General features: G+C 46.4%; 1 protein-coding gene across 2 annotated transcripts in view; it reads left to right on the top strand.

Annotated features, from left to right (window-relative positions):
* The first annotated feature begins 1,356 nt into the window (after positions 1-1,356).
* STON2 (stonin 2) overlaps positions 1,357-21,555 on the top strand; it is a 156,240-nt gene continuing 136,041 nt past the window's right edge. Inside the window, exon 1 of one of the 2 annotated variants that reach the window (XM_082736397.1) lies at positions 1,357-1,581. The gene's annotated coding sequence lies outside the window, so the exon portion shown is untranslated. The remainder of the gene's footprint in view (positions 1,582-21,555) is intronic. The other variant, XM_082736398.1, reaches the window with a different exon arrangement.

The raw sequence follows: 21,555 nt of genomic DNA, 5'->3' as shown, positions 1-21,555 counted from the left end.
GTTTTCTTATCAGGTGAGGCTCCACCCAGCCCAGTCCATCTTTTCAATATAGAGTCAACGGATCACTCGTCCCTTGATATAACTTGGAAAACGGAGCTAATTCCTTGTAGGGTCCTGGGCTTTTCAAAGTAAATGACGTTAGACTCAACTAGGGTACAAATTAAGCTGTTCAGAGTAGGTCAAGCTGGTTTTCACTCCAGCCTTTCTCTACCAACCCAAACTTCTCCTTCTAGAGTTCTATCAACATAGGAGAATATATAGAGAGGAAATACTTGTAGGAAGATGGCTACATATTTGCTTTCAAGGTATTTCTGCAACTAAAGTTAAAGGTGCTAAAATAGAAACGGTGCTACTTTTTTCTACTCACTGTTACCTGGTTGCTAAAATGGGGCTCCTTTTATGAGTGGTAAAACAAAGTTTTGGCAGCATCCTGAATTTATAGTGGTTGTTCTTATTCTTTAGAAAGGCCCAGCTCAGGTGAGACAAAATGTTGGGAGGGCTAAAGAACTGTGGGAGAAGATATGGAAGACAGGAACAATTTTAATTCCCTACGCTCTCTCTCCCTTCTAACTTGTGCCCCTTAACTGCAACGTGGTGACTGCTGGTGTGTCTTCCAGATGAAAATCTCTCACACTGCCAACTGATGTCACTTGGCCACACGTTTCACAGGACATGTGGACATCCTGAGGCCAGCTGTTTTCTGTACTTCTGTATTACTATATCCAAAGCACTTAGAAAAGTGCCTGGCAAACAATGTGTGCCATAGAGACGTCAGGGTTATTATTATTGTTACTATTACCATTATTATTCAGCCTTAGACACCTATCTAGGTACTGAGGTCCTTGTAAGTGAAGATCTATCTCACCATCTTCCTCGTTCTTACTAATTTGTAAACGTGTCGGACCTCACACACGTCGCTTCCCTTTTGCGAACTCTGGTTGGACCACATAGAGATAGATAGTGCGTCAAGTCCAAGCCAAGTTCAAAAACACAATTTGGCAACCGCTGTTTACAACCCACCGTCCTGCTCATAAAAACAGGAAATCAAAACCCTGTAGGTTTTTGCAGGAGTGAGGCCGCAGAAGCAAGGATCCCCCCGGTCCAGCCTTGGTATGAGGAGTGGGAGAGACTGCAAGGCGATCCCCACTCCTCGCCACCCCATGCTTCTCGTCCTACTTTCCACTTCATCCCGTTTCTCCACAACCGAGCGCAGAGGGGCAAGATCCCGGTTTCGTGTCTGGATCTCCGCCCGGAGGTGCAGCGGGGACGAGAGGCAGCGGCGCCGGGGACACCGGGAGCAGGTCCAGGCGGCGCCCCGCCCGTCCCACCGCCCCGGCTCCCGGCCACCCAATCAGCGCGCGTCTCGGGAGCGCGCTGCGGCCAATCAGGAGCGGCGGGAGCGGCGCCAGGAGCCCGCGGGCGCGGAGCGAGCCTGGAGAGTCGGGAGCAGGCGGCGGCGCTGCGGCCGCGAGGGAGGGCAGCGGAGCAGCAGGGCCGGTCGAAGATCCCCGCGCCAGCGCAGCCGGCTCTGCCGCGGCGGCGTTCCGGCCGACGCTCGGGACCCTGCAGCCGGTGTCGCAGGTAACAGCGCCCGCGTCCCGCGGTGGAGGGCGAGCATGCCCCGCCGGTGGGGCTCCGCAGGTGGAGCGGGCGTGGGGTGGGGGTGGGGGTGGGGGCGGGCCGCCCGCGAGGTCCTAGCGCCGCGGGTGCTGCCCCTCGCCCAGCGGGCCCCTGAACCTCCGCGCGTGCCTCGGTCGGAGCCCCGGGCAGGCGCGACATTTCCACCAGCCGCAGGCGTCCGGGGGTGGGAGGGGGGGGCGAGGTGGAGGGGGGTCGGGAAGACACCTGCGACTCCCTCACCCTACGCGGACACTATTTGCCGACGGGTGTCTTCCCCGAGATGTGAGTCCCCGCGACATCTTTGTTGGCCCGTATAGGGAGGCGACAACAGGTGTCCCTGGGGACGGTGCTTCCCCCGCCACCCCGCTCCGCCCCGAGTGAAACTGGGTCTTGGCGTTCCACTCCACCTCCGGGGTGTCCGGAGACGGGACCCTTGCCTGGCCTCTCAGGCGCGCGGCCCGCTGGACAGCGCCCAGAGGCGGCCTGGACCCGGCAGACCCTGGCTTTGGATGGAGTTTCCTCCGCGCGTTGCCAAGCAATTTGCTGGACACCCGCCTCTTACTGGGTGAAGAAGAGTTGAAGATGAGAGAGATAGAGACAGAGAGAGAATGAGAATGAGAATGTGTAAGTGCATGTGTTGCCCCTACTGGAAGGAGCTCCCTGAGGGCTGTGGGTAAATCATTAACTGTCTCGGGCAGCTACTTGGCCTCTGAAGGGGAGAGACACCCTTTCTCTCAGGCAGGTCATTTGTGCCCTCTGTGCCTCACTGCCCTCATCTGTAAGGTGGCCATAAATAATTGCTCCTGCTCCAAGGACCTGCTCCATAGCGTCCTTTCCAGGATTAAATAAACCAATGCCCGCAAAACACCAAGCATAAGGCTGTACGGAGTGGATGGCCTTTTAAAGAGTAAATCAGATGTGTCCTGCCTGGCCCACTGACCATTTGCAGCTCTGAACAGCTTTCTAAACTCAAAGGGGGAAAATGCTATTATTAATGTTACTGAACGTATTGTTTAAAGGTAATACATCCTTTGAGGAATTAAAAAAAAAAAAAACTCCATTGGACTGGTGAAAGAGATAAATGGATTCCAATTAGTAACTTAGAAAAGCTTTGTAAACCTTGAAGAAATTGTTAGGAATGTTGTGTGAGAAGAATATCTTGGTTTTTGTTGAATGCTCATCTTTGACTGGTATGGCTTAAGGGGAAGGACTTGCAGGTTCTTATACTTTACAGTCCTCCCTTGGACAAGTTGAAAGAGAGGGAAAGGAAGAGAGAAAAACAAATAAAAAGCCCAACCTCACAACAAAATGCCAGCAGCTCACAGAAACCTAAAATTGCCGTTCTTACTTTCGGCGGTTATTGCTGTGTCTGACCTGGGTGGTCTGGTTTAGTTCTTTGCCACTGTGTCGCTTTTCTGTCCTTGTTTTCTTTCCCTTGTTCACTTACCGAAAATATCAATATGTAGCTGATTTACTTGGAATTCTGAACCTTCTGCTCCTTCACATCCTACCCTGAGACAGACCCAAAAGGTCCTGAGGGCATCGTCAGTGAGAATCTGCCTGTCTTAGCTCGCTGCCACACTACCTGGGAAAGGTACAGGCGGAGGGCTACAGTTCTCCAGGCGCCCCAGTGCTCTTGCCAGGAACCTTTAAATAAATCCATCCACTTAGAGAAAGTGATTATCTTCTCAGGGGGTAAGAAGCCCACTTCCAGATGCAAGTCTTTCAAGTGTCAAATTAATTCCACAACCTTTTAACTTATTGATAAGAAGACTTTTACTCTCTCCACCAGAATGGGAATGGGAGGGTCAGAAAGCTTGGTGATGGAGGAGGGAGGGAGATGTGTGGGGCAGGGAAAGATTGCTGAGCTCAGAGCCAGCCCCACACTTGGTGAAAACTGTTTCTGTGGCTGATGGCTGGGAAACCTGCCTTGCTTTTCTGAGACAAAGTCTCCCACTCTGTCAAATGAGGGTTTAATTTTCTTTCTTTCTTTTTTTTTTTTTTTTTAAGAGAAGTTGTTCTAGGGATGGTGCTAATGAATAGGAAGTTCCCAGCAAAGTTCCAAGGACACAGTTACAGGTCTGTAGCATCCAAATGGGATCCTACAGGAGTCTATCAGTTATACCTAGGAACGAGAAAAGACTTGATTGAGGAAATAACACCTGAACTGAGTGTAGAGGGATGAGCCAGTCTCCTATGCAGATAGGACTGAGATGGGATTGGAAGGAAAGGTAGAGCAGAGGCGAAAGACATTCCAGACAGAGGGGTCTGGGGGATCAGATGTGCCATAATGGTCAGCGTAGGCAAAATAACAAATAACCCCCAAATTTCAGTGGCTTACAAGGTTTCTTTCTCACTTATCTTGGGTGTTCAGGGTAGGTCAGTTATGGTTCTGTTCCTTATCTGTTTTCATTCTGAGACCCTTCAGAGGCTTAAGAAACAGCCTCTTTCTGGGATAATACTGATCTCATGTAGGGGAACGGGAAAAAAAAGAACATGGTAAAACAAAAATATGGCACTTAGTATCTGCTCAGAAGTCACAGACATCACTTCAATTCTTATGCTCTTGGCTAAGGTAAGTCATAGCCAAACTCCATGTCAGCGGGATGGGGAAGTATGAGCCCCCTGCAGGCAGTGAGGTATGGCTGAGTAGGAGGGAAAGTGCAGAAGGATACAGGACCAGGGAGGTGGCCCAGATCCGGATGATGAAGGGCCCCGGGTTGTGTGCAGGTGTTTGGAACTTTGTCTTATGGGCAAGAAGCAGCCACTGACGCGTTTTTAAGTTGGGGTTTGACCTGGTCAGATTTTTCAGGCAAAGCAGATGTCTCTAGTGGCAATGTGGGGAGAAGACCAAACTAGATGAGATTAAAAGTGAGAAATGATGAGGGCCCAAATGAAGTCAGCAGCCTCAAATCTCCCTCACTATCTGTCACATGACTTGAGGTTCCATTGCTGGAAAATTGTTCCCCTTTTTTTTTAAAGTCCTCTCCTAACATGCACATGCTCTCTCATCTTCATGTCACCTACAGCAGCGGTTCTCAAACTTCAGTGTGCCTCAGAATTACCCGGAGCCCTTGAGAGAACACAGATTTGTGGGTCCCACTCCTAGATGCTCTAAGTCAGTAGGTCTGGGGCGGCACCTGGGAATTAGCATTCCTGACAAGAGCTCCAGTGATGCTGATGCTGCCAGTCCAAAGTCTACACTTCAAAAACCATGGAGCTAAAAGGAGAAATTAAGATGTGGTTGAGGGAAAGGCCTGAATAGAAGGGCCTAATGGAAGGACGAAAAGTCTGGAAGGTCCCGGCATTCTCCATCTGGTGGATTTGCTGAAGGCTGGCAGTGGCAGTGGGGTCTCTGAGAGTGACTGATTCTCTAGGTTTATATTACACTACAGATGCAATTCTCACCCCGAGGAAACGAAAGAAGTTTGGATTCACAGAAGACGCACATAAGTGCTACTTTATCCCTCCCTTTGTAATTCTGCCCCGATTATCTGCCCCCACCCCCATCAGTGAGCACACACCCTTTTGTCTGGCTCGAGACCTCTCACTCAAGTCTGTCAGCATACATCAGTTCTGATCCATCACAGCTTTAATTCTGGAACTGGGGTTTGCCCATTGGGTGGACATTTGGCTGAATTTTTAAATAGTCAGACCAAGACATTTCTTACTTCACTTGAGGTCATGTTCATGAATAAACATCTGTACCATATGATCATGCAAAGTGTGATCAACTCTCCCAAGATAAATACCCCCCTGAGAACTCAAGATGTCCACAGTTTAGCTTATACTGACGGGCAGGGCAGGTCGCAGCAATTCCTTTAATGGTGACTCACCGCTCCTGTAATGAGAGAGCATTCCAAGAGTGGACGTGAAGGAGAAAATATGTTGGCATGTACAACATGACACAAGAAATAAAACACAGCAGGGGTTAGTTTTCTCCTTATTCTATTTTTCTCAATTCTGGATGTTGGAAAAAGCGTTAACTCTGCCAGGGTCCTGATAATCAGCGATATGCCTGCCCACACCATGTGAATACATGAAATACTTTCAGAGTCAGCATTCTGAGTGCTGGCCAGCAGGTTACAGTATTTGTTTCAAGATGGTATGAGAGTATAACAGTCCATTGGGGGTGTGTATAGACTGTACTAGAAATTATATGCATATGAACCTCGTATAAAATAAGAGAGGTCATGGTGGGTCCAGACTATAAAATGAAGTGTGAATAATATGTGAAGAGATCCTTTTCCTAACAGATTTGACAAACCATACCTACAAGGTGTGCTTTCTATAACAGCAGAATTCCTGTGGATTCTGCATACTTCCAGAGGTGGATGAGAAAGTTTGGAGTCATAACCTCTCGCCAGGAGGCCTGAGGCCATCTCTGCTGGTCTGTTTCCCTCTCCAGGTAATTTTGGAAAGCCAGCTGTTTCACTTCCTTCTTTAGCCTTGGCCTTCCCTTGGTCAGCTCTACGATGAAACCCTGTAGCTCCCTCGATCTCAGGTCTGCAGGAAGCTTGGTCTGAAGTTGCAAAAGATTAGCAGACAAAACTCTAGGCCTGAGTGAGAGTCAGTGAGGGAAGGGACACTTAAACTAGCCAGGAGGGATCTAAAAATGCTGAACATGTTCATTAGAAAGTGATACTTTTCCCCACTGGATAGCATTTATCTGGCAATGTGGTATTTAAGAAAAATACACATTAAACACTACACAAATAGTATCCTCTCTATGTGTTTATGTTGAATAAATGTTAAATGTGTCATATATATTTTTTTAACATTTCTAGCAGTTTCAAGAGGTAGGGTTCTTGTGCTATAGCTGGTTTTCTGAAATGCAATTAATGAGAAACAGTTGGCCCAAAATCCACAGACAGATAATAGAAGGGCAGGACTGAAAACCCAGTCTCTTGAATTTTTTGTTCATTGTGCACACCTCCACCATTCCAGCTGGCTTCCGACGAACCCTGACCTGTGCTCTGAGGTGTCTTCACTGACAGCTAAGAGAAGGTTAATGTTCTTTGTGCAGTGTTTTCATAATGAGTGTGAAGCTGCTTTGCAGATTGCTAATCAGCCAGTAAAATCTCTGGAAGGCGGTTTCATGGGAATGGCACTGGGCATCTTCTGGGTACAAGGCGCTGGGGAAGTTGTGAGGAATTCAAAGAAGTATAATGCTTATTCTTTTGACACAGCCTCTAATCTTAGGGAGAAAGGGCATAATGTTCATACAGAATTAGTAGTAGTCAGATAACAGTGAGATCAATAGTATAATCAAAGGGGACACCTCAGCTGTGAATTCAGAGACAGGGAGTCTTTCTGAGGTTATGCTGCTGGGAAGGCTCATAGAGGAGCAACCATGCTGGCCTGGAGGTAGAAATAGGGTTTAGGTAGGCACAGTGGGTGTTAGGGAACGGGCTCCTGTGAGCTGCGGCTCTGATGGTCTGCACAAGCTTGTTGAGGTCTGTGGCTAGACTTCTGTGTCTGAAGTGAAGGAGTCAAGTAGACCACTTCTTAAAGTCTTCCTTTCTTGACTGCCTTGTGATAGTCTAATTCTAATATTCTAATGGCTCGTATCACATCCTGAAAAATGAAGCCATTTGGTGATTTGTGAGCAGATGGGTAATCTGGCCTCTACTTTGAGCTCTTACCATATTCATTTTATTAATAGGAGAGCACTATGGGGCTAAGGATGTCAACCCTCTTTATAAATAAAATCTCATCCTGTCATAAACTCTGTCAGACTGGCAGGCGGTTGGTCTCTCACTCTGCTTGCAGAACGACCTGGGAAGGTCAAGCAGCTTGTTTCAAGTCACGCAGGAATCCCCTGGCACGTCTGTGTGCGCTGGTCCCACCTCCCTGGACATTTGGTGGTGTCCCACTTAAGTTGCTTTACAGATATTCATAGGGCTGGGGTCACGAAGCACTCGGGGCTCTGTCCATCTAATTAGGACTTCCTCCGTCTATTCTTATGTCCTGTGGAGGCTCTTGCGGCTGGACCCCCAAAGACCCTCGTTAATTTTAATTTGGGGCTGGGGTACTTACACCCTTCTCTTTCAGGCTGAATCCTGGCTCTCCCTGAAAGAGGTGCCGCTGTCGTGCTGCGGTCTGCGCACATTCACCATCTGAACGAACCGGCATTCTCAGCACTTTCTCTGCCAAATACCAGCCGGTGTAGTAGGACTATCAGCAGCTTTCAATCTGCCTGAACTTTGAAGTGAGACACCAGCCCCTTGCCAGCTTGATAAAAATCACTCCATTGGTTGCCCTTTGAAGTGAGCTAATTGCTTAAAAAAAAAAAAAAAAAAAGTGAGATGCTTTAAATGAAAACAGATTTTATTCCTCTGTTTGTTTTAGAAACTGAATATATTTGTCTTTCTTGACTTGAGTTTTTAAAGGAGAAAGATTGTAATACCAGAGTTAAGTGGATAAGGCTGGGGTGAGCCGTAGCCGGTGAGCTTTTTCATTTGTCCGTTATTTAAATGTGTGAACCAGAGCTGTCAGAAATACAGTTTTATTTGTATATTTTCCCACCCTTGGCCACACATAAAGTATTAATTTTTTCTACGTCCTTCCTTGTCCCTCCATTTCCCTTTATTTTTATTTTTATTTTTTTTAAAGATTTTATTTATTTATTTGACAGAGAGAAATCACACGTAGATGGAGAGGCAGGCAGAAAGAGAGAGGGAAGCAGGCTTCCTGCTGAGCAGAGAGCCCGATGCGGGACTCGATCCCAGGACCCTGAGATCATGACCTGAGCCGAAGGCAGCGGCTTAACCCACTGAGCCACCCAGGCGCCCCTCCATTTCCCTTTACTTAAGACTCTAAACAGTTGAAGGGTATGAACAACTTTTATTAGTGAAATTATCAAAATCTCCATCAGTAGCCACCATTCATCGAGTTTTGCTGTGACCCAGGTCTTCTGCTACCATTTTACTCCACATGATCTCACTTAATTTCCACCTCCACTCTGTGAGGTCAGAAATTAGTACTGGGGGTTCAGTAACCTGTCCGAGGTTGTCATGAAGAGAGGGCTTTGACCTTACCTCAGCCTCTTAGTTCTAGAAGCTGTGCCCTTTGACCCTGCTGTATCTGGAAACCAAAGGAAAAATGCTCTAAAGGGTTAACGGGGGCCGTCTGTGCACTCTGGGCACACCCACAGAGATCCTGCTAGAAGGACAACTGTCCTTGTTTGTGCTGTCAGTTCACATGGTCAGCAGGGCTGTGGAAGCACACTTGCTTCTCTTCTTCTACCTTTTTCTTTCTCCTTAACATTTTTGGTATTACAGTCACATCTAAAAGGGGTGTGTGTATGTGTTGGGAGGATCTATCTGAGTAAATTCAACACATCCCAGGCACTCCCCAGCAGCCTCATTGGCCCAGTATTCTCCACAGCAGCAGCCACCCCACCCCCCCCCCGCCAGCTGCGCCACCCATCACACTCAGGGGCCTGGGAGCCCTCGTGCTGTGCTGCTGGCCAGAGCCAACTGTGTTCAGTTCCGGATCCCTGAGCAGGCCTTGGGGAGGTAGTTCCAAGGAGACAGAGTCATTTGCTGTCACATATTAGACTCCGCTGGGTGACCTGGCTGGTCACAGCACAGTGCCCAGGGGACAAGGGACTTTGGTCCCTTGTCATTTGGTTACCAGTTTCCAGTGAAGAGGACAATGTGCAGTCCATCTTGGCCAGGAACTTGGCGGAGGTGGGTCCCAGCCCTAAGAAAGCAAAGTAAAAAACACGTTCATTTCTGTACCTTCAGGGGGAAAAGTGTGTTTCATGCATGAAGCCTGATAGACTCGAGAGCCAGACTGTCCTGACTGGAGCTGTGTGGTCTCGGGCAAGCTGTTGAACTTCCCCGGGTCTTAGTTTCCTTATCTGTGGAAAGGAGATAATGGCGGTGCTTACTTCAGAGAGTTCTTTGGAGGATTCGATGAACTTGTTAGCTGTAAGGCACTTTTGAAATCAATGTCGGGGTGATAGGAAGTATTACTCAAGTGTTTTACAAGTAGCCCATTTAAAGTAGTAGGTGAACATCACTGTACATTGGTAGACAGTGCTGCGGTGGCTACAGCTCACCTAACGGCTGTGGGAGACATGCTCCCAACAGGTCGTAGCAAATGATGTCTTATTACGTGTATTAGTGGAGCTTGCTGTTTTAAAGAAGCACGGGAGAAATCTGTTTGTACACTTTTTGTAAAATGAACATGAGAGAAATCACGTAAAAGGAGGGGGTGGGCCAGGATGACTTGATACTTTTGTCCAGGGCCACGGCAAGATGGAGCCGCCATCATGCTGTATGGGAAGGCTTCTTGCAGCACAGCTTTGGAGGGAAAGTAGCTATTCTGTCATGGATATGTGGCTTTTGAGAGGCCTGTTAAACATGGAAGCGAAGGCCCTCCGTGGGCACGAGAGTCAGAGAAGAAGTCAGCCCTGGAGACATCTGTGTGGGGGTCCCTGATTGTACATGCAGCTAAAGCCACAGAGGGTTATTAAAGCCGACCTAAGAAGAGATGGGGCCGTGTGGCTGAACCTGAGAACATTCCAGCTCCAGTGGAAAAGTCAAGCCAGCTCCCCTTTTCCAGATTGTTCTTTTTTTTTTCCTTTTCAAGTGTGAAATGAACTGTGATGCTGGCCTTTTCCTTTGGAGAGTTTATCTCCTGAGCTCTGTCATGCTTGGACTTCAGAGTCCATAGACAATGGTCAGATACAACTTGACCTCTTCCTCCCCTTGTGCCCTTGGGCAAGTGACTTATGGCCTGAATCTCAGTTTTGTATCTGGAGATGGGACTTGGTAGTAAAAATGCCCATCTCAGAGGTTTGAGGGCACAGTAGTGTAGCTGTATCAGTGTGATGAAGCTGTTCATTGCTTTATCGCTGTAAAATTCTCACTGTTGGTGCCGACGTGTTGGAAGTGAGGAGTGGTGACAGCTCACACATTTTTAAAGCCCTTTGCATTTCCCCGGAACGGAAAACCACATTTCAATTTAATCCATACTTTTTTTTGTTGTTGTTCTTATTAAAAGTAAAAGAGGTTAAGAAGATACTGCAATAAATTCTGCACACACATGTCAGCTGTGTATGCTTTTTCTGTAATTGAAACACTGCCCCCAGAAATCAAGTCTGGCCCATGGATGCGGCGGTTGGTATCTGACTCACAGCTACCCAAGCATTCAGAGACCCGACAGCTGAAACACAGGAAAAAATGGATATACTGGCAATGACCGTTTTTCAGGATTGTGTACACTAATGCGTGTATACTCATGTGTGCTCTTTGCCACTGCGAGCCACGTAAGAAGGCTCTTGCTTTTCTCTACTACACTTACTGACCCTCCCTTATTGTTTTAAATTCCAGTTTTACACTGGGTTGGAAAATGCATCCAAGACCCTTGATTTCCCTCAGCATATTATAATATGATTCTGGATCTGCTTTTTCAAAAGTCTCCCTCTCAGAGCTGAGTAAGAACCCAGAGGCAGGGAGAATCAAATTCTGAAGGCTTTCTCTGGAGTCTCTAATTAGCATATCTGCTGTGTTTGCATTTATGGTTTACATGCTCTGAACTTGTGTGGCTTTTCTGTTTTGTAAGAGTTAGCGTCAGTGAAGAACTATAACTGTTAGTGGCGGCGGGACCAAATACACATAGTGGTGTGGTTGGTTTCTAGATCCCTCCTAGAATCTTTGAGAAAACTTCTCCAGATGGAGATAGGTGGTGTGAGAACTGAAGCAGAAAAAATAATAGGAAAGAGCTTCGAGGGATTACATTTTTCTTTCTGGTCTTTCAGGTTGAGGAAGTAAAGAGAATGGGCATACGCAGTGGGAAATTTCCATCAACTTGGAAAAAACAATAGAATAAATAATTCTTGGCCATGAGGTGAGAGCCCAGAGAGTCACAAGGTCAAAGGATCCTGTCCCATTTGTCTGTGGTGACAGCACCCCCCCCCCCAAAGGAACGCCTCACCCTGAAACAATGAAGTGTCCCTGGGAAGCTGAAAAAGGTACACACAAAGGGAATTTTTATAAATCCCATCATTTCAGAGCTTCAGCGGTGGTTATCCTTTTTAAAAAATATTTCCCAAGTTTTCTTTAGTGAAAGTGTATTCCTTTTATAATAAAATATATATGTTAGAAAAAGAGATGCACAAAAGGGAAATTCACCAGGAGCGTGGAGGTGGGTGAGTTGTCACCGTTGAAAGGGTTTGAGTTGGTTGCATTTTTATAATGAGGATTATTTTATCCTAGAAGTTGTAACACTTCCTAACTTATCTGCTCTCTACATTTACAGACTTCAAAAAAGGGGTGTTGACAGTGTCTGTCACCCATCGAAACGCAAGACCCTGCCCTAGGAAAGCAGAGTCAGCCCTCAGTCAACAGAGAGTTACTCGACTCTTGCTCTGTGCCAAGCCCACCCAGCGTGGCTGCATTCCTGGCCACTGTCCCCAGCAGTTGGGAGACACCCTTGTGCCCCTGCCTCCGTCAACAGTCATGAACTCTAGGGATGCTTCTTGTTTGTAAGAGGCCCACTGCCTGAGGATAATGTCACAGTCAGCCTGGGGCCCTGGCGGAGCGGCTCCCAGAGAGGCCTGAGTTTTAGTGTTGGGCTGGGTTGTTTTGGTTTTATATGTCTATGGTCTGTTTTGTTGGGAGAGCGGGGAGGGGAGGGATTCGTAGAAAAGGGAAGGAGATATCCTCTGCATTACTGAAAACGGAAATAAGGAATTATCAGTTCAGGGTCAGTGGAAGCCACAGTGCTTGGCTTCCTTCTGCTGTGCTCTTCTGGTATGATTTGGTTTTGTTTTGAACAGTTTTGAGAGTGACACAAGCTAGATAAATTGTTCTAGGGTGGAGCTTTCCACAGAGAGTCGAGGGAACCCTAGGGGATTCATGGGGGAAACTTTGGCTAAGGTGTCTGTGAAGCACCCGAAGTTGTAAATATGTTGGATGTGTGTTTATTTACTTGGAGATGAGGGTCTCTGGCTTAAATGATATGTCAAACAGACCCAGAGATCTGTACATTTTTTTTTTTCTTTAAAGTAAGAACCAGTTCTAGGGGAAGGTGTTCAAGTTTGATTTGTACATCTTGGCCTTGACCCAAACTAGAGAACTGTTTCTAATGGGTGACATGTGTATGTAGTGCAAGTATTGGTGTCAGTGTGAAAACATCTTAGGCACACCCAAAGAAGCCCATGCTGCAGAAAGGTGAGGAAGGTTTCACTTCTTCAAGTGCTGGAGACCTGAAAGTTCAGAAATACATACTCCCTGCAGTTCTGTCTAATGCTTCCCCTTCTCCTTTTCCCAATGTCCTTGAGCTCACAGAGAGCTGCCCTAACTCTGTGTCACCTGAAGAGTTTGATTGTTGAAGCGAGCACCAGTATCTCTTTTGCACGGTCTTCCTCTGGGTTCGAAGCCAACCAGATTGATTTTGCAATAGAAGATTGGATTGGTGCAGACCTTCATGATGGAGACAAGAGCAGGCATGGACGGTGATCTCCTGAGTGGCTGGTTATCTGGTGCCCTCCACATGAATGGTGACCTTCCCACCTTTCTTGTTTCTCCTCCCATTGTGCATTCTCTCTAGGTGACCTACTCCAGACCCATGGCTACCCAATGACCTTTCAGTCTGTGTTATTAATACTTATTTTTCTTCTTCTGAGTTCTTGATCTATTTAAGAGGCCCTGAGACCTCAGTGTGGTTGTCCCACGGGTCTATCAAACTCACTGGGTTTAAAACTGAACTCATCTCCCTACAACCCCTCAATCGTTCCTCCCCAAGAAGTCCTTCTGAAGGACAGTGAATGGCCAGAAATGTGTCCAGTTTTCTAATAATCTTTTTCATCCACCTACCACATCACTACTCCCTCAACATAAGCGAGCTCCATCTAGACTTTATTCCCATGTCTTGGTCTTTCATTTTAAATGGCTCATAAAAAAAAAATCTTCCTTTTTATCCCTCATCTTGCCATGCCTCATCACTGTGATTACAAGCTGGTCTTCCCATCCTCCAGTCTGTCTTCCTCATTGGTTCCAGAATGATCTTTCTACAATATGATTGAATCATATCATTTCCTTGTTTAAAATTGTTTAATTGATCATCGTGGCCTTTATGTGAAAACCCGGTCTTCTTGGGATGGCCCACAAGGCCCTGTCTGACCTGATTTCCTCAGCTTTCCAGCCTCTTGTCTTACTATTCTCCTGGCTCATTTCTTCAGTCAAATGGAGCTGCTTGCAGTTCAGAAAACACAACATGCTTCATTCATCTCCTAGACTTTGTATGAACATACCATATTTTATTATAACTGTTTTAAGTGGGGGAACATACTAGAAACTATTACACTCCAAGTTTCTAAGTTATGTACAAAAGACTCTAGCTCTGCATCACCCTCATCTTTGCCTCCTGCCCCATTGCTAACATCAACCCTGAATCTCGGGCCATCCCTGAACTTAAAACTCATTTCCTAGCCTCATCTTTTCCTCGCTTAACTCCAGATCCTACCGCATTTCTGATACATACATACTCCAGGGATAGGGGTCAGTGATGAGTCAAGAATGTTCAAGAATGGGGCTAGCGGGGAGGTCTGGGGATGGAGGTAAGAGACAAGGGTGTCTCTGGCACATACTTTTTGGTGCCAGACTGCTTTTGCATAGTAATGTAGCCGTTTAAACATGGCTAAGTAAAATGGCACCCTCTAATTAACCACATTGCATTGTCCTCTTTTGTTGTTACAGAAGCCATACTGCCAGCTTGGAATCTCCTTTTTCTTTGTCCAACTAATTTCTGTTCATCTTTTAAGCTCTTGCCCAGGTATCACCTTCCCTAAGTTTTCACTGACCCCAAGACTGGGGAAGGAGCCATTCCTCTATGTGCTCATGGCTCTATTGGGTTCTCCTGGGGTACCCTGACTACACTGTATTGTGATTATCTGTTTATTTGCCTGTCTCTCTCTCCAAGGCAAGGTCCTCTATCACTAGAATTTTACTAGAACATGCCTAACAATAGGAGATGCTACAGAAATCTTATTGAATGAATGAAGAATGTATGAATGGATGATGTCCTGTGGCAGTCAGAATTCAAAGAACCTGCAGAAACTCAATGAGCACAAATAACTCACATTCCAAGAAGATTTATTAGATCATCTCTTCCATTTTCTGTCTGTGTGGGATTGCATACCAGTACTGGTTCCTAGGGAGGTTTAACCTTCCTCTGTTGGCTAACTCTTAGGCACCACCTGAAAGGCTCTTAGCCCCACCTGTCTCTGGGTTTTCTTGGTGACCAGCTCTGGTGGACTATACCATTCTACCATCCACGTCTACGTTGGGCTTGCTCCCACCCTTTTGGACCCAGACGAGGCATCACTCTGTAGGGTATGGGATCTGGCTTTCCCATCTGCTGCCGAGGGAGCCAGACAGTACACCCTGAAAGTATTGGGGATATTGGGTTACCATGGAATGAACTTTGGCCCAGTGGGGAACAAGAAACAGGCAGGAGCTGGCAGATAGTTTCCCTGTCAGAGCACTGCTCCCTTGGATGGAAACTTTTGGGAGGCTGAAGTCTCTACTAGCCTCTCTGGGGATGTCCAGTATGACCAAATGAGAAGTTTTGTGTGACTGATCTTGCTCCATTTTATGTTTGATTTCATTGTCTCGTTTCTTTTTCTGACTCTGTCTTCCCTGGGATTGCCATAAAGTGCTGGCCTAGAAGCTTGGGCTCAGGCTTTGATGTCTAAGGAACCCAGCCCAAGACACATTCAAACCCACCATTATTTCCCTAGAGAAATAGGGGCCAGTGAAAGGAGAAGAAGAGGGAGGAGCATTGTAGGTGAGGCGGTCTCTAGTATAGGATCTGACAGGGCTTAGCTGGGAGTCTGGGCCTTCAGCCACGCATGCCTGCCCTCTCTTCCCATGCAGCTTTGGCTTAAACTTCTTCAGGGGAACTGGGCAGATGGGTCCATCAGTAGTAAAAGATCCATCATTTGGAACCTGTAGATCTGGTCCCTGTGTAGGCTGGCCATCTGTTTCATGATTTCCTATTTTTAAAAATCTTTCTAATTAAAAAAAATATATATCTTTGGATGTAAGGGATGCAGCAGAAAATTATACAGCGGAGAAAATTAATCCTTTGAGGATTCTGGGTTTAAAGCTGAGCTTCACCACTTACCGCTTGTGTAGCTTTGAGAACATTAGCAGATCCAAGCTTCAGTTTCCTCGTCTGGAAGTAGGCATTCACAATAGCACTCTCATGGAGCACTTGCAAAGATCAGATGAGAAAATGCACATAAGGCGTTCGGCATAATGCCACACAGAGCAAGCTGGCAGAAGCTATTTGCTGGGGTTATTATTCTCTCTTTAAGTTACAACTTGAGAGTGAGACAGAGTTGATCTTGGTATAGGAAACAAATATAATGTGACATTTTTAGCCCTTAAAGGTTTTATTGGGTTCCTAAGAGGTGCTCTTTTGGTAAATGTCAGGCCAGCTTTAATCTTGCTAAACCAGGTGGGCAGGCACGCTAAATCCTTCCATGGAGGCCATGTTTACCTGCTATGTATTTAATTTTGTTGGACGTGTGAGAGTCACATACGGTTTGAGACTAGTTAAATATAATTCCCACCTTTCAAGTACTTTTGAGGTTGCAAATCAATTCATATGAATCCCAACTTAATAAATTTGTGGAAACAAGAGCAGAAAGGCTTTACAACCTTGCTGTGGTCATTTGGAGAATTTGGGGGCAGGGAAGATCCCAGGAAATAACCTCTTGTTCCTTCTCTGAGGTGGGTTTCAGTTCATGCCAGGTGAAAAGAAAAGTGCTTCCTCCATGGAAGCTTGTAATGGGGATTAACAATGTGTGCACTGGTGATTTTTTTGCCTTCCTGTACCAGGTTATTAAGAGACATTAAACTTTAAACTGTAATCACAGTATATTATTAACTCTTTACAATGGAGCTATGAGTCTAGCTACTTTAACTCTGTTCCACAAATGCTTGTTGCTTTTCTTCTGTGAGGTCAGTCCTGAGCTTTGGGAATATGGTGGCAAAGGGCATAGACCATCCCTCAAGGAGCTAACATTCCAGTTACCATTCTTAAGGGTCAGCAGTAACCCCGCAAGCCCCTGTAATGTCTGTCCACAACATTGGACACCAGAGAAACGAACCTTCTTGGGAAGTCTCTTGCTTTCATGATCACGGAGGCCTCTGGTTTTCCTCTCAATTCTCTCACCATCTGGCTCTGTCACTTGGGGTGTCCCCATTTTTCCTTCTTGCTTCCCTGTTTGCCATAGGTAGGCATGCTGTGGGACTCCGCCATCTTCTTTTGTCTGTCTTTTTCTTCCTCTGTTGATAACCTGTTCCTTCCCTTGGCTTCATATATCATCGTGTGTGTGTGTGTGTGTGTGTGTGTGTGTGAGAAATCTAACTTTCTTTCCTTTTTTTTTTTTAAAAAAAGATTTTATTTATTTATTTGACAGAGAGAGGTCACAAATAGGCAGAGAGGCAGGCAGAGAGGGGGGGGGGAAAGCAGGCTCCCCACTGAGCAGAGAGCCCGATATGAGGCTCGATCCCAGGACCCTGAGATCATGACATGAGCTGAAGGCAGAGGCTTTAACCCACTGAGTCACCCAGGCGCCCCTGAAATCTAACTTTCTACCCCTGATTTTTCTCGAGGCCCAAGATCTCCATTTTCTATATCTGCCCTTTTGTTTCACAGTCCTTGAATGTCAGCATACCCCCAATTAAAACTCACTGCCCACCTCCACTCTCAATTAACTCCACGATCCTCCTTTGCTTAGGATGTTTTTTGGGTTCATCTCTGCCCTCTGTTGGGCTGCCATACTCCCGCTCACCCAGGTGTCATTGTATTTCCTTTCACTGTGGTTTCTTTTGTTCTGTTGAATGAAGAATAAGCTCAAGGATTCCTACGGCTGTAGGCATGTACTTCCACCTTCTTTCCCAGTCAAGGTTCTCTCCTGCTTTCTCTGAAGTGTGGATGAGTGGTAGAAAGACATGTGTGGGGCTGCTGGACGGGCACAGCTCCAGGGGCAGCATTCCCATAAAGAGGCACTGTTCCCTTTGCCTCGTGTGTACGTGAATGGTGCCTCCCACAGTTGTGCAGTGCAGTGCTGTGGGGGGTGTCAGAGTGCCAGGGGATGGCGTGCTGGTGAGGACGTCTGGGGAGGGGGAGATGCTGAAAAGTGGAGTGGTTGGGAAAGAGTTAAGGGGAGTTGGCAGTGCAGCTCGGGAGGAAAGTTCTGTTTCTATGAAAGAGGGAAATATGAGGAAATTATTTTTCTCTCTGTCCTCTACCTGAGAGAATAAAGCTGTATGTTTTTCTTGGCAAATCTGCACTGAGCTGACTTCATTTGGAGCCACCCACCAAGCTTGAGGTCGGTGGCCTAGACCTGGATTGTCCTCTAATTCTTGTTATTGTTGATATTGGGAGCATTGGCAGGAATTTCTAAAATGAGGGTTGCATGTTGCTACCACTGTACCAATACATTGGGATAATCCCAGATTCTCTAGTAACAACTGGGCTCTTAGATCTGGTTTCCATATGGTCCACAGGGATTGGTAACAGTGCTGGTCCCACTGCTGCCTCCTATTTGCTGAAACAGCCCACATGATTGGGCCACACCAGCAGTGGGAGAACTGTGGACGCTGTTCGGGGACCCTTGGTGCACCCGTTCAGGCAACATGCAGTCTTCAGCTGCATTGGTTGTGCCACGCACCCTCCACGGATGCTGCTTACGTAGATGGTCATGCACATGGAGTCCCAGAGTTGTCCGGTGTGACGTCCCTGCCTCCTGCACCTTTTCTTGTTAGGCATTTCCAGGCCAGCTAATGCCTCGTGTCCAGCTAGCCAGGCCATTTCCTGTGTCAGACTGAAGCTCACACCACTACTTCCTTTTTTCCCCAAATTTCTCCCCCCTTCCTTCCACTTTCACTTCCTGAATGCCATGACCACAGGAAAGAAATCAGCAAGTCCTTACCTTGTCTCTGTGCCAGGCTAACTCCTGTTCAACCTTAATAGAAATAATCATGGTAATAGATAACATTAATGGGATGCTTATTTTTTTTAAAGATTTATTTATTTATTTTAGAGAGAGTGCATGCACTTGTGTGAGCTGAAGTTAGGCGCAAAGGGGAGAGGGAGAGAGAGAATCTTCTGCAGACTCCCTGCTGAGCATGGAGCCCTACTCGGGGCTCGATCTCATGACCCCGAGATCATGACCCAAGCTGAAATAGTTGGATTCCCAATCAACTAGGCCACCCAGGAACCCCATTGAGATGCTTATCATTCATACACTGGAAATCTCATGTCCTTCATCTTCATAGGACTCTCTAAAACTATTAGGTAAAATTCAGGTATAGAGAATTTGAAACATACTCATGATTATTTAACAATGAGGGACTTGGCCTGCCTGACTGCAGACAGAGCTTATGTTCTGAATCGGTGTGCAAGGGGCACCTGGGTGGCTCAGTGGGTTAAAGCCTCTGCCTTCGGCTCAGGTCGTGGTCCCAGGGTCCTGGGATCGAGCCCCACATTGGGCTCTCTGCTCAGCAGGGAACCTGCTTCCTCCTCTCTCTCTGCCTGACTCTCTGCCTACTTGTGATCTCTATCTGTTAAACAAATAAATTTAAAAAAATCTTTGAATCAGTGTGCAATTCATCTTTCTAAGACCTACCTTGGATGTAGGCTCTTCTAGGAAGTCCCTAGGCTCTTCCACACCTGTGGCCCCTGGTCATCCTCCATAGTAACCCATGCTGTCATTCAAGTTCAGGGGCTTTTAGGGGTGGTGGAGAGAGACCTATGTTCCTTCCTTTTTCTGTCCTTCCCAATAATTTAAAGACTGAGGAAGTTCCTGACCTCAGGGTCAGAAAATATTATGACTCTACTTGTATATTTGCCTTTAGCTAAGTTAAAGCTTTTAATGCATAGTCATACAGAGAAACCCACAATGAAGTATACTTTTGCTATACACAGGATAACTATAGGCAGGATAACATCATAAATGATGTTCATTGAACTCTCTAGACAAAGTGGTTGGTAATGGGACAGGAATTGAAGGTTATAGGAGGTACCTCTTCAACTCATTTCAGTATATTCCTGTGACTAAATATGTATTTCCATTGTTAAAAATATTGGAATCCTGGGGGGCCCCCGGGTGGCTCAGTTAAGCATCCAATCCTTGATTTCAGTTCAGGTCTTGATCTCAGGGTTGTGAGTTCAAGCCCTGTATTGGGCTCCACTTAAAATAATTATAATATTAAAGACGTTCATGGGTCTAAGTTGGCTGATTGGCCTCTCTGGCTTCTGTAATGTCTATTTCTCTCTCCCTAAAACTAGCACAGGGTCAGGGGCTGATACATTGTAGGGTCTCAGTTGTCGCTGGTTGACTGAGTGAATGAGCCAGTGATTGTTAGAGAACAGTCTGAGAATTTAGAATGATTTGGGTTGGAATCCCAGGACTACAATTTACAAGTGCTGTGACCTTGAGCAAGTTACTTAATCTCTTTGTACTTAACTTTTGTCCTTTTTAAAGTGTTGATATTACTAATAGTACCTACTTCAGGAGGTTAGTAGGAGGAACAAAGGAGATGATGTACCACATTTGTGGGATGACAAAAGTGAGCTTGCACATGAAGAGTGCTTGGGGACAGGGTTGGGGAGGTAGGAGCAAGGTCTGGGCATCATTGTTAAGAAAGGGAGAGCCAGAGGCCCCTGGGTGGCTCAGTGGGTTAAAGCCTCTGCCTTAGGCTCAGGTCATGATCCCGGGGTCCTGGGATCGAGCCCTGCATCAGGCTCTCTGCTCAGCGGGGAGCCTGCTCCCCACCCCCACCCCCCCGCCCCTCTGCCTGCCTCTCTGCCTGCTTGTGATCTCTGTCTGTCAAATAAATTAATAAAATCTTATAAAAAAAAAAAAGGAAAGATAAGTCAAGGATGATTCTGTGTATTAAAAAAAAAAAGAAAGAAAAGAAAAGAAAGGGAGAGCGACTCCAGCTGCTGCTCTGTGCTGTGTCTAATCCTCCCTGACCTCCTGGCTCTGCAGAAGAATGATTGGTGGCCCCAGGGCAGTTGCCAAAGCACCTGACTTTGTTTTTAAGGCCCTTACCCTTTCTTCATTTTGCTGCTTGATTGATAACAATGTACAGACCTTACTTGAGGAAAAATGCTACAGTCTTTTGACTACTCTCACCCACATTGTCTCAATAATTATTCAGAATTGTAAAATTGCCTGTGGTTTTGGGAAATTCCTGCCTTTGTTATAACATGCTTGGTACCTGCCTCTCTCCTGCTGGCAGAGTTAGCACAGAGGATGTTTGCCCCTGGACTTACTGAGCGCTTTAGCAGCATTTTCTTTTCTTTTCTTTTCTTTTTTTTTTTTTTTCTTCTTCAAGTCTGGGGTCCAAAGCATCTCTCATGGAGAATGTTCCATTCCAAACTCTTTTTCTGTTTCCATGAGGCCAGGTGTAGAATGGCCTGGTTGGACCAAGACCTCTGTCTCCCACATGTCTGTGTTTTGAAGAGCAGAGCATGGCAACACCCCCTAACGTGGGCTCCCTTCTCTTTTCTGTCCAGTTGGAGCCACAGGGTCCAGGGCTCTGAGTGGAGCTTCATGGTGTGTCTCCACACTGCCCATGCATAAGACAACATCAGCCTCCCTCCTCTTTGGCTACAGTTTCTCCTTAGAGGACCTGAGCCATTCTGTGTAATGATAACTTTCCAGTTTCTGTCTCTAGCCCGGACCTCCAGATTTGCATGTTCAAGTACACAGTTGAACTCTCTTTTAGATGTCTAATAAGCATCCCAAATGTATCTTATTTAAAAAGAAATATTTATTTTACCCCTAGATTCTGACTCCTTCCCCCAACCCAGTCAGTGGCAGTACCAGCCAACCCAGTCCTCAGCCAGAATCCAGGAGGTCCACCCTTGTTCTCCCTACAGATGGCATCCATCAGA

Source organism: Mustela nivalis (assembly GCF_964662115.1).
Source record: "Mustela nivalis genome assembly, chromosome: 6".
Taxonomy (NCBI): domain Eukaryota; kingdom Metazoa; phylum Chordata; class Mammalia; order Carnivora; family Mustelidae; genus Mustela; species Mustela nivalis.
This window is presented reverse-complemented; position numbering and strand designations above follow the sequence as displayed.